Source organism: Crotalus tigris, unplaced genomic scaffold (assembly GCF_016545835.1).
Source record: "Crotalus tigris isolate CLP2741 ecotype Arizona unplaced genomic scaffold, ASM1654583v1 scf7180000017792.2578787, whole genome shotgun sequence".
Lineage (NCBI taxonomy): Eukaryota > Metazoa > Chordata > Lepidosauria > Squamata > Viperidae > Crotalus > Crotalus tigris.
In genome coordinates, this window is record NW_024096639.1 from 1,813,351 (window position 1) to 1,832,450 (window position 19,100).

Here is a 19,100-nt window from a genome sequence, read left to right on the forward strand (position 1 = left end):
GGAACCACCTGGACCTATGAATATTTACAGCAATCAAACTTCAAGAAAACTATATGGCACATTTAGTGGCATGCTTAAAGGGGGTACACAAGTTAACAGCAGTTAAGAGAAAAGTAGCTCTTAAATCCAAACAGTCATATTCAATTGTCAACCATCACAATCAACTTCTCAAAAGATGAGAGATACAGTCAGTAGCAATAGAAAAACCAACCAGTGCTATTTAGTGGCAGTTTTGTCATTTTATCATCCGTCTACCAGAGAAATGATTGCTTTTTTCCCCTACTCTTTATGGTTAATACATAAAGACAGCATTTTCAGGGGCACTGATAAGTAGGGGACATGCCCCAATTTCAAACGCAGTGAGACAAAAAGCCATCATCAACCATTATGAAAAACGGAACACTTAACTTGTGACTGTTCCAATTAACCCTGTTCCTAATGTCAGCCAAATGACATCTTTCTTGTTCAGTCACTTGTTCAGCACAAATATCTTAAAGAAAAAGAAAAAAAGAGAAAAGAACAGCTATATTTTTATCCTTGTTAAAAATACTATTTTGATTTGGGTAGAAATACCTATACTTATCGATACATAAACAAAGTCTTTTTTTTTTTGCTTATTTCAGTACTGGTGATGGGAAATGATGTTCTATATGTAATAATATTTGAATGGGGTAAACAACCTGAAATACAATATCAGCTTTGCAGATAGTTGTGAAAAATCAGGTTGTTTTTGTATTTGTGATAAGAAATATAGGTTACAGTGCTATAAAAAACTTGGTAAAGGAATGCTTCAAAATATACATTTGCTTAAGCACCCTTGGAATATTAAACCACAGACATTTTCTGGAAGTTTCAAACCATATTTTTGGACAAAATATGGACATAGACAATATTTCTGTTGGTACTGCCAGAAAAGCAAAATAGTAATTCTTGTATTTATATATGGAAACTATTGGGAAAATACATCTATGATGATTCTCAGTCATCCAGATTATGGTTGCCCCAAAGGTACTTTTTCAAAAGGCAAATAGACTTTGTTTTTCCTTAAAGACATTTTGCTTCTCATCCAAGAAGCTTCTGACCAAGAAGTCAGAACTGAAGAAGCTTCTTGTATAAGAAGCAAAATGTCTTCAGGGAAAAACAAAGTCCAGTTGCCTTTTGAAAAAGCACTTGTGGGACTATTGGAGAAAGGCTTTGAAGCAGCCACTTCATACTTTCTGAAAGATGGTGCCATGGTGTTTTAAGTAAAAATATTTTGTTTGCACTGATGTACATTCCAAAGGCCTCTTTCTAATTTATCCATCTATCTAAATATTAGAGAGCCAGTTTGGATGTAGTGGTTAAGGTATCAAACTAAAAATCAGGAGACTGAGTTCAAATCCTACCTTAGACACAATACCAGCTGTGTGGTTTTGAGCCAGTCACTCTCTCTCTCAGCCCTAAGTAGGCAAAGATGAACCACTTCTGAAAAGTTGCCAAGAAAATTTCAGCTATTTGTTCAGGTAGTTGCCAGGAATCAGGTATCTGATTCAAAGGCACAATTATCCCCTCACACACAAGAAAACCCCAAGAAGAATAAATACTGCTTTTCCAGCTAGTGGCAAGTCTCAAAGGTATCTGACAGAAACTATTCTATCAGCTTCCCAATACTTTACGATGACATGATGAGGAACTGAAACTTAAACAATCATGACTTAATGCAACATGTGAACACTTGTATACACATTGTTTAAACTGCATAATGAACAAATAGAGTAAAAAATAAAGCCAATTCTCCAAATCATTTGTATATATACTGTAGCTTTGCTATGCTGAGGCAGCAAATGCACTGAACATTTAGCCTAAACCCTGATGATTTATTATGATTTAATATTTGCTACCTTTGTATTAAGTTCAGTTCAGTTGTTTCCTAAGGAATCATAATAGAAACAAGTATAGAAATGTCTTTGATATGCAGACCCTGCTAATATCTACTTATCAATTAGGACTCCTTGGTTAACAGCCATTCTCAGGATAGGGATGCTAGAGAGATACATATAGCTAATAGTGAACACAGTTCTATGCTAGAAAAAGAATTAAATAATAATATGTGATTATTTCTTGAGCATGAATATATTCTGTTGGGACATACAAATTTGGTAAAAGTTGTAATTTTTCAACAATTTTTTCACAGTTAATTAGCTTTAAAAAATCCTGCAACAGGGATACAAAAACAATGTTAAGAAGTAGATTAAAAGTGTAAGAGGACACATTCTTTCATTTTGCAATGCCTTAGAAATCATGGTGTTAAACAATTGACATGATATGATTCCTTAAAAAAACTGTAGAACTGTTTTGACATAGATTAATATTAGAGGTATGTTAGGAAAGGAGCCAAGAAACCTGGATTAACATGCAATACACATAAATATTCAAAGGTTGACAACACCTGAATAATACATTCATTTTCTTCTTTGTTTGATATTATTATTGTTCAATTCAAAACCATTTAATTTTGCAACTCAAATGATGAATGTTCCTCATTGTTGAAAAAACTGCAGTGACGTCCAAGTTATAAAGACTACAAATAACAATGGTAAGTTCAAGAAGAGCACTCCCTCTTCATGTTGCTAAAGCCTAAAACACACCTGAGCCTCAAGGGGATTTCTTTTTTGAGAAAATATAGGTGAGTATTTTTATGGGGCAAATTGAATAGCTGTAATCACATAAGATTATTTCTGATTTGTCTAACATCTTAAGTCAGCCTTGTGTCTTCCAGATCTGTCAGACATACTGTACTTCAGTTCATCTGCTTGAGAGACTGAACCCTATTTGCATTCAAATCAGATATAAAAAAATATTGATCAAAAGTTTCTATACTCAGAGAATGGACCAAATGTAGGGCTGGAAGAATGAAATCAGGTCTAAATATATAGAAAACAGTGCAACATGGACATACCTGAAGTAAATGTAAGTGAAATAAATTTTCTCAAAATGATTATAAATGTTTTAAATAAATGCATGTATTTGCTGTACAGAAACAGAAACACTATTTACATAATACTGTTAAAGACAGATGGGGACAAATTCACATTGCCATCCATCCATGAATCTCACTTGATGATTGAGTGCAATCTTTTTTTATAAAGTTACAAGTAGATGAATGAGAATCATATATACCAACATGATGTATGCAGAAAGTGGACTTTGCAACATGACCCTAGACATTCTATCAAGGAATGGCTGAGAAAAAGAAAAGACCTGAAGAGGTCTGAAATTATCAGTTTTGTGATATAGTCCAGACAAGAAGCACACCCAGAAGTACTAGCTCTGCTTTATTGTAAGAGTACATTAACAGAATTTTTCAACTTTGAAAGTATGTTTCTCCCTTGTCTGCCTTTATAGGCCAAGATATTGAAACTCTTCTAAGGTTTTTGCCACACCTACATTCCTGCTGCAGATTAAGTAGCCACTTATTAAACAACTGCCCTGGCTACAGTTCTTCCCTCTGTCTTCCAAGATCATTTCCACATGCCAAGGTCACCTTACATGTTGTGGAGTGATTTGAAATAGGTTATGTATGCAAGAAACCCCCTCAAACATTTCACAGCTGAAAAAAATCACCATGTAGCAGTGAGAAAACATTCTTCCCAATTATGTCAGAGACATTAAACAGTTATAAGACAGTTATAAGAAATGCCTACTTGAGATTATTTCTGCCAGAAAGGGCAATAACCAGTAATAGAGCCACTGGATGAAAAAGTATTGTTGTTGTTGTTGTTATTGAATAAATTATAGCATAAAGTCAACTTTTTTCATAACCTTTTCTCAATTGTGTTACTTTTATTTTTATATATTGTTTGAATGAAGATATAATATTGACATCTCCACTTTTGTATGTTACAAAAAACAAAACTTTACATGATGTATCTTTTTTCACATGACTGTAAGTATAATAATTAATTGTCATAATAATAATAACTAATAAAAGTTTACTTTTACCCTTAGGCCCTCATATTATTTGAGTCCTTATCCAACTTTCCCCAGAGTGTGCTGTCCTTGACATGCAAGTCAAAAACATGCTGCACATGGATATACATTTCCTTATGCTGTTTGGAAAGACGATTTTCAATATAGTAAATAGAAAATTAAATTGAAAAGCTATAAATTATTCTCCTAAGCCTAAAATATTTATTTAAGATACTTTTTATGCATATATTAGGTTTATGAATACCAGAGTTATCACCGATCTACTGTTTTCAATGTTTGGCTCAAAAACAAAACAAAATGTTATCAATTTGTTTGGCTCAAAAACAAAACAAAATGTTATCAATTTGACTTTTTGTACAAAAAAACAGGGACGCATTTTAATGTCTATAACAATCTACCCTATTGTAACAATTTTTTTTAGAAAATAAAAAATTATTTGCAAATAAACTAAATATGGATAAGGCTAATTAAATGTTCATTTTTTTACCAAAATTCTACATAATTTAGCCTATGATGACTCATAAATAAATTACCTATAAAGCCTCAAGAAACAAAAATATATGTATTAGTACAATCTGGGGAAAAATAAATACTTCCTATTTCTGAATTTAAAATAAGGTTAGGGTGATAAAGAAATAATGTAAAATATTTAGACCATAGAATAAAGTGCATGTTATCCTAAAGTTGCATCATTTCTTAATAGAGTTTGCATCAGATGTTGGACACAATTAGGAATGTCAAGGAAAGCAAAGAGTTCAGTTAAACCAGAAATTTCAAATTACTTCTGTACAAGTAGTCTTCAACTTACCACCACAATTGAGCCCAAAATTTATTTGTTAAGTGAGTTTTGCCCCATTTTATGACCTTTCTTGCCACAGTTGTCAAGTGAATCACTGTAGATGTTAAATTACTAATGCAGTTGTTTTTGCAACTGAATTTTGAATTCAGACCTTTAAATTTTGATGTAAACCTTCCCAATTGTCATACTACATATACTGATGAATTTTAACAAAAAAAATTCTAAGATTTTAAAAGAATTTTAATTCTTTTAAAGAGATCTTTTTTTATTGGAGTCATTGTCTTATAAAGTTGGGGTGAATGGGTGAGGACAGCTGCCAAACATACACATCAAGAATTTCTAGTTAAATTGTGTAGTTGTTGCAAATCCTTGTTGCTAAGTGAAGAGGGAATGGCCAAAAATAGTTCCCTGCACATTCCTAACTACGAACTATAGTAATTCTTAGGTATATATACCATGTGTAATCTGCTTAAGGAACTTCCTGTGCTCTTAACATAAAAAGAATAGTCAATATAGTAATTGAAATGAATTATCCTATGTCTAGGGAGAAATTCCATTAGATTTCAGCTGCCACTTTCTGAAATTAGGAAAGAAGCTTAAAAGCAGTATATCTCCAAGTTGCTAAAGTATAATTTGCTAAATAGTCATTTGGATGGTTCCATAGTTATGGATTACAGTTTCTTCAGAATAAGAAATGATTTTAGTTAAATAATGGCATAATTCATTAATATTTGACAAACTGCAAAGATAGCCTTCCATTTTCAGCATTTGAAGAGACAGAAGCGGTGTTCAGGAGTTACCTTCATATGTTAAATCTAATAAGAAAGATACAGTGGGCAACATTATTGGATTCAAAATAAATTAGATTGGATGGAATATAGATTGAATGTTACAAAGTTTAAACATTATCAAAATTAATTAACTGCAATATGCTAAATAAATAAAAATGACTGAATGAATGGTTAAAGTCTCTCTCTCACACACACATACACATCAGAAGGTAATTCCTGGGCAGATAAATTAAGTACATAAAATGCAAGGTTGATAGACAATTCCAATTTGAGTTTACCTTAAGTTAAGTTTTGTGTATGAAAATTCCTTTCTATATGTGACTAAAATTATATGGAAGGAAACTAAAGCCTCACCTTAATAACCTTATCTCCATTTCCCATTATTTATGTACACTGAAGAAGCTGTATTGGGAATAAGTAACTCCAGAGACTATTTCTTTTCATCATTCTCTCTTAGAATTCCAAAGAATGGAATTATTAATTACCCCATTTCCTGTAAAGGAATTTGCTTTTAAAATTTCTACCAACAGAAACATTAAATTTGGTTTAATTCTTGGATGGATGTGGCATACCTGTGGTTATATTTAGTCATGTGGTAGCTGTGAGGCATTATTAATCATCTCTCCAGTGGTGTTCAGCCCCAAGCTTCTCATCCTTCAATTAAATCTAAATGGAAGTTGGTGTGAGGAGTTGGCTTTTCCAGATGGCAAGTGTCATCAGCTGGGAAGGCTTCAGAATGATGGGGAAATGTGTAGTAAAAAAATAAAAATACTTTTTGCTACCACCAAAAGTCAACTAAGCTCAAAAACACCACAAGAAATTTCAAAGAATTTTCTAACTTCTTTGATAGAGAACAGAAACAACCACAATGCAGTATTAGATTCAGGGGTTATAAAGAATAACTGGACAACCAAGTCAATGCCCACTATTACCTTAGCTTTTTAGCATGACTCCAAAGACTCAGAAAAGCTTAAATAACACCAAGTCCTGTGACACCTGATTTTTTAAAAAAATAATTCAAGACTGTCCCATATCTTCAGGGCTGTTTAGAGAAATAGAAGGTCAGCTACCACATCTTAAAATACAGAACATCACAAACAGGATTGTCAGGATACAGATCACTGGGAGACTCAAAGATCTCCTATTTTCCATCACAATATGTGGCTTGCCTCATAACCCTTTATCTATATGGTCTCTTATAACATTTACATTTCAAAACCAGTATTAATTTAAAATTTGGATAACAAGAAAATGTAATCTAAAGATTAATTTGTTCTTAGTGGATATTAAAAAGGGTCACTCTGAATGTAGACCTAATTAGAGCTCTGCATGGATATTGCCTAGCAACCAACTGGAACCAAGGAAGTTACCTCTTTGACCTGGATGTTTTCATATAGCACTATTGCTGCAAGTTGCTGTAAATGGTAGTACTGATCTGCTCTTCTGAGACCATTATTTCAAAACTAGTATGTTGCTTTGGTTTCCATGACTAATTTTGCTTCCTAACCATGTAGTTTGTCAAATTCTTAATTCATTGGATGTATTTATTATAGCATTTTGCCATACTTAGGGCTGCACCATGGAGCAGAGATCCAAGGCCCTGGAATCAAGGGCTTCCCCAAAGTAATAAAATGAGTTTCTGCAGTGCCCTCATTCTCCCAATTTAAGTTCAGCAAGAATTCGTGTTGCAGAATAATTAATTTTTTTTCTCATGCAGGAAGCAACTAAAATTGTATTATGAATAGTGGTAACGTGAAGGTATCCAGAAGACATTTACTCAGTATCATCCCCCCAAGCCTCAGAAAGGCAATTGCATTCTTCTAACGAGGAGTTCAATCCATCTCCCAAATACATTTGTTAAATTTAAATTAATTCCTAAGTGAACTCTTATTTTGTATCAGTAACTTGTGATATTTATATGTCCACAACAATAGCTAAGTCTAACTCTCTGAATTATATTTATAACTGTTTACATAAATCTTTCACATTAGCAAGCATACAGAATGATAGCACACATAAGAAAGCTATACCTAAATATACAATGCAACAAAAACTCCTTTCTGATTAAATCTCTGTAAGAAAGCATGGCTTGAGAATGCAGCAACTTCATTTTCCTCTTATCAAACATTTAAGCTATTTATACATCCTCTGATTGTTATCCTACATTACTTGCCAAGAAGCATTTTGAAAGCCCTTTAGCCATTCTTGCTTGGATCTTGAAGATTGTCATGCCAGCCTGGGTCAGTTGCTGAAAAGTATAAACAACTCTTTTGTGTGCTTGAACTTGAAAGAGAAATCAGTCATCTGTATGTGGTCTGTGCAACAGCAAAATGTAATTTTTTTCCCTCTGACAACTTGTTTATGGTTGTTAAGTTATCTTGATTGCAAAGAGAAATCTGTTTTCTGTAGAGATTCTCTAGCTTAAAATGTCAGCTCCTTCCCCCACACACAAAACTTTTTTCCCCTTCCTTCCTTTTCTGCTTTCAGCTAATTCACAAATTGAATTGATTCTTTCCTCCCTTTTTAAAATCTAGCAAAGAGAGAGAGTGCAATGGAAAAATCCTGAAAATAAGACATATGGTACCAGGGTAGACTTTAAAGATCATTCATTTTATAATCCCTCAATCTCTTTTATGTATATTTTGTGCTTAAACAATCACATCTGGTAATAATGGTTTGAAACTCTATTTGGTTCCAATGTTATCTCTTCATGAAAATTGTATTTAATCTTGTATGATTAAATTATCAATGAAAAAACCTATTGCAATTCATATCTGTTGCTGGTCTAGGGGAAAAAAATCTCTGGATAAAGGATGCTGCCATAATAGTAATCATGCCTATTTAAAAAGCAAATTGTTTTTTTTTCAAAACAACAAGCATGTGTTAGAATCAATATGCCTCCATGTTAATTAATAGAGCTATATATAAAACAGTTAAAATGTTTAATGGAAGAGTAGCAAGAGTAGCACTCACAGGAAATGATTTTATTAAAACAAGATTATTTGATGAAGAATGTAATGCTAAAAGTATGAATTGCATCACTGAATAAGGGGAAAAACATTTGCATAAGATTCTAACTGGCAGTTTATAAATATAGATGCAAATTCAGAAATGATTAATGAATTATATTGTTAGGTTCATTAATCATTCATTAATGATTAATAAACATCAAGCACAAGACATTTTACCATATCTGATGCCATTCAAGGGATATTCAAGGCTCTTGTTCCTTCTTTTTATGATCTATCATTAAACAGTATGTAGAATGGACAAACTTTCATATAGAATAACAGAGTTTTAAGAAACTTTGGAGATCTTCTTGTTCAGTCCCCTGCTCAAGCAGGAAACCCTATAGCATTTTAGACAAAAGGTTGTCCAGTCTCTTTTTAAAAACCAGATTACCATTCTACGTAAATAGGAAAATTGTTTTCCACAGATGGCAGCTTTTCCTTCAAAATACTTAAGAGAAAATTAGGTATGGAGGCTGACATAGCATTACAAAACAACAAGCATAGGTAGGAAAATGGCTTGATGATCAAGCATATTTTGGCTGTCACCTGGATGATGCTTAGAGCCTATTTCCTTCTAAGATTGCTAATTAATTAAAATGAATAAAAGGCTGGAGGGGAGAAGTACCTTTATTTTCCTACATATATACTTTAGCTTGGTAAATAGAGTAAGGCCATCCTTACAAACATCTGTAACAGAACATATGTGCAGCATTTAATCAGTAGCAACATAAACAAATGGCATTGTCTCTCTGTGTAAATTACTGTCTATTTTACTATTGGCTGATACAATTTATGTCACCTCTGATAATTTTTAGTTTCTTCTCCATTCAGTGCAGGAAATCAGCAGCAAACAGCTTCAAAAACTATCCATCTCTTCCAGCCAGAAAGTAACTAACTTTCTTGTTGATGTCAAGAGAGTTGATCCCACAAGAGGAAAATATAGGATACTTTTCTTTCTTGTGGCACCAAGCCATGGTGTTTGTTGCCAAACTAGTTCATTTATCTTATAGCGAGGAAAGCAATGTCTCTGTGAAGCTCTTTGGCCTGGAAAGATTTTTTAGGAACCAAGCTGTTTTGCAGATGGTTTGGAAAAACCATTCCAAAGATCTCACCATGCTGGTATTTTGTTTGTTTGCTTTTTGTTTTTGCCTTTTTAGTCTTCCCACAACAAGCACATTGTGCGTCCAATATCAGAAGTGATGTCATTCCCATTTGAAATGCATTTACGATTCATGTATTTATCTATGTCATTTAAAATAGCATTTTGTTATGTAAGATACAAAGCCATTTTATTATCTTTGCTACTTAAATTCCGTATTGATCAAGATTTTTTTCCCCAGCTATTCAAATGGAACTATTGTATTGAAAAAGATAGAGAATACATTTCTGCATGAGCATAATTCAGAGCTATATACTTTGCACTACGTATTTAGGGAATTGCGGAAGCTCCTATATTCATTTTAGTTTCATTTAAAGTCTTTTTTCATGACCATTATTCTTCATGCACTCCAATAAATACTTTTTGAAAGCTCCATGTATAATAAAGAAGAAAGAGAAGGAAAAGGCATTGCTAATTTTAAGGAATTATAATGGATAAATATATGATACAAATGGTACCTCAGTGGCAGATAGTGTCCATTGAGTTTGATGATGCAGAAATTAGGATAGATAACTGCATGTTAAAGCAAAATTTCAAGGTGGGAACCAAGAATAAACAGATCCACAAGTCCCAATAGTCATGTCCACAGTAGAACAGAGTTTAACTGAGTTTAATGAGGATAAAATAATGTCAAGAAACAAATAACATCAATATGAGTTCCAAGCAAAGGATTTTGGGAGAAGGAGGCCTTATAGAAAGCTAGAAACTACTGAACTTTAAAAATTACAATCCTGTAATTGGATTTTAATGTTTAGTTTTAACTTATTTATTACACACACAGTATATACAATCACATATACATCTTGAGTGTTTTTTTAATGTACCCTGTCAGCCCAAATATGGCAAGAAGAAATCTTTTTCTTCTTCCCATATTTGGGCCGACAGGGTGCATCAAAAAAACACTCAAGACGTATCTCCTCCCCTGTCTCTTCCCTCCCTGATACAGCTTACAAAGTGAGAAAGAGCCTGTGGCCTGGGGGTCAACACAGCTGCCTACCGTGCAAGCAGCCCAGGTTCGAATCTCAGAAGGTATGGCTGGCTGATGACAGCTAATTTGCTCAAAATAGCTATACCAGTCTCCCTTTAACTCTTTGTTAGCAATCAAAAAATCATATATATATATAACTCTGGAAGGCTTAGAATTGTAACCTGACTTGTCTAATAGCACAAATTTTTAAAAATTGAAGTAAAAACAACAAAAAGAATTGATTTGTGAAAAGAGCAAGAAATTCTGGGTTACTAAAACAGTTAAGATGGTGGTAAGATGGAAACCATTAATTCCCAGAGATGACCATTAAGTACAAAAACTCAGGGGTTTTTGCAAGGAGCCACATGCAAAACTGTGACTGTTATGGAGAGCTGAATCAATAGGAACAATCACTGCTAGCTATTCTTGAGTTTGTGTGGTTAGCAGATTTGGGGTACAATCATCTATATCACCACTGGATGGTAGCAACAAGAAAGAGAAAATTCTAACTCTATGCTGGCATCTAGGGATCATTAGCTTATTCAGTAACATATGTGAAGCTTCTGCAATCTGGCTTTCTTCAGCTGTTTCCAATAACCATTCATTTGTTGGTGAATAAGACAGATTAAAGATAGTCCTCGTTTAGTGCCATAACTGGGACTGGCGATTTCATCATTAAGTGAAGCTGTTGCTATAGTTCTACTTATGAACTTACTTCAGCTTTCCTTTGCTTTACAGACCTATGTAATTTATAACCATAAGAACTTATTGTAAAGTTAATTTTTCATCACTGTCATAACAAACAGTTACTAAACAAGGATTACCTGTATTATCCTCATATTACTATATTTAAAAAATGTTATCAGATTTATGAGGGACTCATTTTTCCAATTATCTTATTTCTTTCTGAAGATAGGAAAAGAGAATGAAATCACATGGCGTGTCATTTTACTTTTGTCTGACACAGTCAAACTTTTATTCCAGTATTTACAAATCTAAATGGCTGCCCTATTACATGTTCAGTATGTACAATTGTGATTATATGAGCAGAATAATTCAACATTATTTCTCATTTTATGTACATAGAAAGGAATCAAAACAAGAAACGTTTGTTCTTCCCTGTTTCTTCGCAAGCTATTTCACCATTTCCTAAATGCTGATGTCCCTGTCACAGCATCATACGTTTTCTAGTTATCTCAAATAGAACAGCTGGCAAATGTCCTTATTGTTCTTTTACTGTTTCTTTTCATCACCTCTATAGCTCAATGGGACACTTACAGGGACATTTATATGTCTCCAAAGTATCTCACTGAATTCTACACCACAAAGAGATCAAAAATTAGCAGCTCATAAGTTCCTAGACAAAGTGATACAGTTGGCAATGACTAATGAATGTAGAAATGAAGTTGTGTCACCTAATCAATGTAGTGGCATCTGTGTCATTGTATGGACATAGGGCAAGTGGGATCTGCATAACAGGAGGAGCAAAACCTTATTTCCCAAAATATCAAGGTATTATTTTAATAGCGTTCATTGACCTTTGTTGTATAAAAAAAAGCAGAAAAAGCGTAAACCATTTTTCTTTCTTGGTTGCTTATTTACTTTATAAGGCTTAGCCAAGTTAACACTGTTCAAAACACTGCATTATTTTGTATTACTTTTTATAAAACAAATGGAATCAATCCTCACTCTCCCTCACCACTTTGTTTCAGGGATAGCATATCAAAGAATAATTTGTGTTGTATGGTGCTATCAGTACTCCCCTTTCTCAGCATGGCAGCAAGAGTTAAATTGGAATATTTTGCATTGTTTCCAATTAATAGCAATATAATGCATCTTAAACTGTGGTCAACATTCATGGAAATAAACCAGCTGTGTTAAACACAACATGAAGTGGGCATGTTTCATAGCTACGTTTAGCAGACAAAATACTAACTGTGGTTAGTTAAACAAAAGCTTGCTTCCAAACTTCTCACATATTCAGAATCACAGCAAAGAAAAACAGCTCACTGCTAATCCTCTCCATTGAATACACAGCTTCAGGAGGGATGAGAGATACATTTGCCTTGCCAGTTTATTCTAATAGTTAAGGCACTAGGCTAGAATGTGGGAAACCATGAGTTCAAGTCCCACTTATCCAAGCCAGCTGTGTGATAGACCAGCCACTCTTTCGGCCTAACTCCACCTCACAGGAGTGTTTCGTGGAAAAAATCGGAGGAGGAAGAGGTTTTGGATATATTCACAGCCGTTTAGTTATTGTATTGTAAAAATAAGAGAAGTGGGAAATAAATAAATAACGAATCAGGGGACAAATTCACATTTATCTACAAAATCACTGTAGATGAGGAGACAGGAAAGAAGAGTTGGCAAGTGAGAGATTTATTTGACATAAAGTTAGACAAGGGTTTGTTAACATGTGGCCCTGGGGTCTTATGCAGCTTTCAACAGAATACTTACACACAAACCCACCCATCCATCCTCCCTAATTTATAAAATTGTTATTTATTTAGTATTTCTGGGGTCAGAGATACTAAACAAAGAGATACTTCTGGGATTTTCTGCTTCAGTTCTCAAAGTGACTATCAAATGTAGTCATTTAATTTTGGCCAAAGCTCTTCTTGTATCTTAAACACAAAGTGGCTGGCAAGCTTGAGTTATTTATCACATTTTCCATTACAATAAAGAAACCAAAATGTTTCTTCCCATTGTACCAGTGGCAGAAAGCTAAAATGTCTAAGATGGAAAAAGACATAGGTCACAACCTTTCTCAGGGCATTTTCGCAATCTGTACTACTACACAGGGTAATTATAATGCTAAATGGGATATGGCAAAAAAACAATATTTGTTCATTAGATTCATATTTTGCCTTTCTTCTGGCACAAAGCATACTTTGCACTTCTTCCAGTTTTTTTTTTTCTACAACTACCATTCCACTGAAAGACAGTGATTGATTCTAAGTCACAAGTGAGCTTGCATGGCTCAGTGTGAAATTGGGTCTCTCCAATCCTGATCCAATATTCTCATTACTACACTATGCAATCCTGGCTGAGAAATAGAACAAAATTATATATACAAAGAGCTTCAAAATCATATTCATGAGATGTGAATGCCAGTTTAGAATGTAGATGTTCTAATCAAGAAATGTCAGAAAAAGGCTGGAACGCTATATGCACATACAGTATTTCAGAATATTCCCCACTCAAATCAGTGGGATTTATTTTTCAATAGACATGCATATGGATGTACATAAAGGTTTTTCTTCTGTGTAAACCTCTGTATGATTGAACCTACTGTAAAAACAAAGTAAAATTACAATCCTGCACATGCTTATTGAGAAGCAAATGATCATGAAATACAATTTGAAGCATTTCTGGTTGGCAGAATTGCCCTTTTAGTGCATAAAGGTAAAGGGGAAAGGTTCTCAAGAGGTCCCTGGAGAATTTGTGGCAAAGCAGATATCAATAAATCCTTTCTGTAGACAAAGTTCATATTTATTACTGTCAAGCAATTAGAGAAAAATAAAACTGTCACTTTATTTTAAATGTTTCTATTTTTGTGCTTCAAGTAATTCCTTATAAATTACAGTAACTATCATTTGTAATGGTTCAGGATAATGTGTGTGAGTCAGTGCATGAGCATATCGGTGTGCACATATTATTGTTTCTTTTCTTTTCTAAACGTTCTGCCTGCAGGAAGACATTGTTATAGTCATCTTCCTTCACCCCTAGGGGAATGCTATTAGCACAAAGATACATGAAGACCTCTAAAATGGTCAGAGTTTTTTAGCTGAGAGTTTATAAGGTTATAAAGGCACGTACTAAAAAGAGATAAAAGAGCATGTGGTGACAAAGGCTGCCAGTGATGAACAGCCTAAATTTCCATTTCTGTAGGGCAAGATGTTTAATTGCTATTCACTTCATTTGCAGAAGGAGCACATTATCTTTTTCTCTGTATCTGAAGTGGACTTATTTAACAACATTCCTTATCTGGATCTGAAATTATATAAATTTATTCACTGCTTCCTCCAATGTTACTTCAAATACCACATGCAATAGATATTGCTAACTATTGAGAGCAGCAACTAGATTCTTGTGAAAATCCTGCCTCTGTTATTACAACATGCTTGTAGTCATTGTACTCATATAAAGGAGAATAGTTAGAAACTTAGAATAAGGGCTTTTTCCCCATTACTGAGTTAGAGTTCTTGAAATGGTGCAAAACAATAACAGCCAAAGTTTGCCTGTCTTCATTGCCTATCCTAACTGTGTCTGTTCCAAACCACTGTCAAATAATGTCCTGATTTTTAAATGTGCCACTTGTTATAAGAATGGTGATTAGTTTTCTGTTCCAGCTTTGCTGCTGGCCTCTTTCAGTTTGTTATTAACCAACAGGAAAAATATCCATCAATTATAGCAATAGAACAAAAAGGTGGTGGGTTTGACTAAGATTTGTCTTCTTTATGTTTGTCTAACTCTCCTCTCTCATCCCACTTAGACAATTCCAAAGCTTTAAAAAAATGAAGAAAAAAAAAGAAACATATGGAAAGACACCAGGAATAGCCTGAGAGAAAAGAGAGACAAATCATGCTATAATTCTGTAATTAGGTAAGTTCTCTAAAGTAGAAGAACTGAAATTGACTAGCTCTGGACAACCATATGTCTTACAGAATGGTTTGGGGAGTAATTGAAAGTGACAAATATATGGAAACTGACAATAAACAGAAATACATCCCCTCTTCTTCTCAGATAAATAATGAAAACTCCTCTGCCTTGATACAAACCTGAATAGAAGGTAGTGTCAAAAATATAAAACATGTGTGCAGTGGGTGGGTGGAAGATGATAGGCATCAAAGATATTCAGGAAGCAAAGGGTAATGGGAAAGACTCAGTGAGAAATAGCTGAGGTGAAAGCATCTCCCAAGACTCACAATTTCACAAATGCAATTCCAGTCACATCTACAACAGGTTATCTGCCTTTTTCTCTAAGATAGTGAGCAGCAAAATATGACACATTTTCCATAATCTTGAGTCTTTTGGGGATGTTGTTAGAATAAGAGGTACAAAGTAATATTTTTATAAAACAGCTAATGTTGATTTTAGCTCATCTCACTTATGGGCTCAGATTGCAATGAAACGAACAAATTTGGTGTGGTTGGGACATAGTTTGCCCACACTGAGGAGCAAATGGGACATCATCTAAGAACAGGAAAAGAGACTAAGAATCCATACAGTCATGAAACTCACATGCCTGTCATATTTCTTAATTTGTAGTCCCCTTTCTTGGATCTTTTATTCCTTTTTAGTTATTGATGTACATTGAAACTAATAATATTGCTATCCTGAAATTCTCATTGGCATTTTTCTCTAACCATTGTCCTTCAGTTTCAGATAAAGGAAATCTATTTTTATTCCTCCCCACCTCCCACACCATCAAAGGAGAAGAACATTTGATGAAATTGTCATCCACAGGGTTTGGAGTGCTTTTCTTTACAGTATCACCAGGGACTGTGTGTGTGAGCATCTTACCTTTCACTGCATAGTTATCTCCCCAGCAACCTGCAAACTACCTGGATATTCATGTTTCAGTTAAATCCAAGAAAAGATACAAAGAGACTCCATAGATATTTTTAAAATGTTAAACTGTTAAATATTCATTGAAGAAGCAGAATTTCAACAGATGTAGCGCATATGATTGAAGATACATTCTTATCATTTCTAAACAAATATTCCATACAACTAGTAAAGTTTCAGGAAGACTCATCTACCCATCCTAGATGCAATTGTGCATTTGTGTTCAGTGTGTAAAGTAGTGCACTTTAATTGCTTTTGGTCCTGCGCTTGTAACAAAGTGTGACACACAGATGTATGGTAAAGCATTTTCTGCTACTTTAATCTTTTATCAGAAAATTGCACCATGCTGCTGTTAAATGTTCAGAAGCACAGCAAGTAAAAGGAAAACATTTCAAGAGAAGGAGTGCCAGGTCTAGTACAAAGTTCTTCTTACATCTTACTTTCGTCTTTTCTCCATTGTGATTTTTTTTTGCTAAGATATTTGGACAAAGTGGAGGAAAGTAGAAATAGAAAGGAATCATAAAAGCTTCTTTCCTTGATTTGTTATTCTAAAAATAATAATGACCCATTAATACTTACATGCATATTCCTATGCACCATAAAAGCCAGAGCTATTTTCCAATCCATTATTTCTTTCTGAGTCCATAAATAATTTTAAAAACATGCCTCGTTCATAGGAATTATTGTCAATCTTACCAGAAAGAAGGGTTTCATTTGTATAAGTAGCACACAACATGTTGCTTCATTTTTTTTAAGAGGATGTGCAAAGACGGGAATATAAGTCCTAGATGGATAGGCAGGCAGACAGAAAAACAGTCAAACTGCATGTCCCAAGTATTATAACTTCACAATTGATTTAATATTATCAAATTAAACAAAAGAGTATTGCTTAGATATTAACCAAATTGAATCACAAATCTAGGTTTCTTTTCACATTTAACCTTTATATATATTATCCTTGTACCTTTTATTAGAAGTAATATTTTTGCTGTTTTTCAGCAAGACCTTCCTTTAGAAAGTTTATTTTTGCTTCATTTAATCTTTAAATAGTTTCTTGTGACAATACAGATATATCTTTGCGATATATGAGAAGTATAAGTTAAAATGCTACAGGCTGGGAAGGAACAATCCACTAATGTACTTAGCAATATATAAAATTTGTCTAACAATATCAAAGAATCTTTTAATCTATTCCCAGTGTTCAAGTGAATAGTCAAATGCCACAGCCTGTACTAAGAAGTAATAGCTTGTATTCTGTTTCTTTATTCAATAAGCCAATGCAGTTTGTTTTATGAACTTGGGAGTTTGTAGATAAATGTCTGAATCTGAGTTTCTCCAAATTTTAGGCAGTAATACACTTTGTCTCAAACAATTGTCAAATCAGTGTGAACAATATTAATTGTTTCTTCTAAAGAGATATTCATTGTTATCAGTAGAATACGATTCCTCATGTACATGATTTGGGCTCAAAAAGGAAAACATACAAAAACCTCCATGCTGAAGTACTTAATGGACATTTAGATTTAGCAGACATTCCTTCCTCCTTTTTGTGAAGTCTATACCTTCAAGAGTTTATTGTAGTCATAAATGCAGTGTACAATCATAAAATAAAAACAATGGTCACTCTTTACCTGGCTCAACTAATTCATTTCTGAAACCAAATAAACAAATATTTATTCCAATCAATAATGTATTTGTTTAAGGACATGATACTGATGGGAATGGGAAAGAAGAGGTGAGTAAATGCCTCACCTAAATAAATAAACTCTTTACTCAAGTGATAGTTTTATCCCTTTACCAAGGCAATGCAATCCACAAAATATAGAAAGAACCATGAAGATACCACATTGTTCATTTCTTGAAACAGCTACAACAGTTGCTGATTGCTTTTTGATTCTCATTCTAAGTGCTTACATCAATATATAAAGCCTTATAAGATTTAAGTCATCTACAGCACCATCTTCTATGCTCTTCCCATATTTTTTGCTTTTCATTCAAATAACTTTACCAGGTCCCACCATGGTTGCAGCTAATAGCAAAGGTTTTCTTCATCTTGGGACTGACATTGTGTAACACCGGAACTGAGTCAAGACGCTTCGCATTACAGTTTAGAACAGAGTTTAAATAGATTGTCCAGAATAGTATATAAATATGCAAGTAAATATATGAACTAAATATACTGGACATAGAAGAGGATATGTTTACACCACTGGCACTGCTTTTTATCATTTTTTTGTATGAACAATACTAGATCTGCAGAAATACACATTGCTTCTCCTTTCTCCATACTAAGATTTATTTTATGGTAGAATGCATATTATTTCAAAAGAATCCAATGTAACACATTGTTGGATGGCAATTCAGTAAGATCTTTCAGCCATCTACAACAATGCTGCAAAACAGAGATTCAAGCTGGGAAAAGTATCTTATTAGAATATAGCAGAACAATGTCTCTGCCAGAAAAAACAGTAATGCCAGCAATCACAGAAGGCAAAGACAGCATTCAGATAAATGAGTCTCATCACTGTAAAGCCTCTTTTCTTTTTTCAGGGTTTTGTTGTTGTTGTTGTTGTGTTTTTTGTTTTTTTGTTTGTTTGTTTTTTGCAAATTTAACAAAGAGCCTAACACTGAAGTTTCAGCATTATCCACCATGTTAATTTCCCAGAAGTGCATTTGTTCACCATATTGCATTCATGGAAAAGGAAGTTGGTGAATATTGCTTCCTGGCAGAAAAAGAAAAGTGACCTTGAAACTAAAATGCTATGGGAGGAAAAGGGTGGAGTTGGGGTTGCAGAACAGATAGAAAGCCCCCCTCATCCATGATCCTTTTTGG

General features: G+C 33.8%; 1 long non-coding RNA gene across 2 annotated transcripts; it reads left to right on the plus strand.

Annotated features, from left to right (window-relative positions):
* The first annotated feature begins 2,595 nt into the window (after positions 1 to 2,595).
* Positions 2,596 to 17,835, plus strand: LOC120307580. 2 transcript variants are annotated; one of them, XR_005556582.1, is made up of 4 exons: positions 2,596 to 2,665; positions 2,744 to 2,949; positions 15,192 to 15,301; positions 16,079 to 17,835. It is a non-coding gene; the product is annotated as an uncharacterized LOC120307580 (long non-coding RNA). The 2 variants fall into 2 exon arrangements; XR_005556581.1 differs by lacking the exons at positions 15,192 to 15,301; positions 16,079 to 17,835 and adding an exon at positions 3,988 to 4,345.
* The last annotated feature ends 1,265 nt before the right edge of the window (positions 17,836 to 19,100 follow it).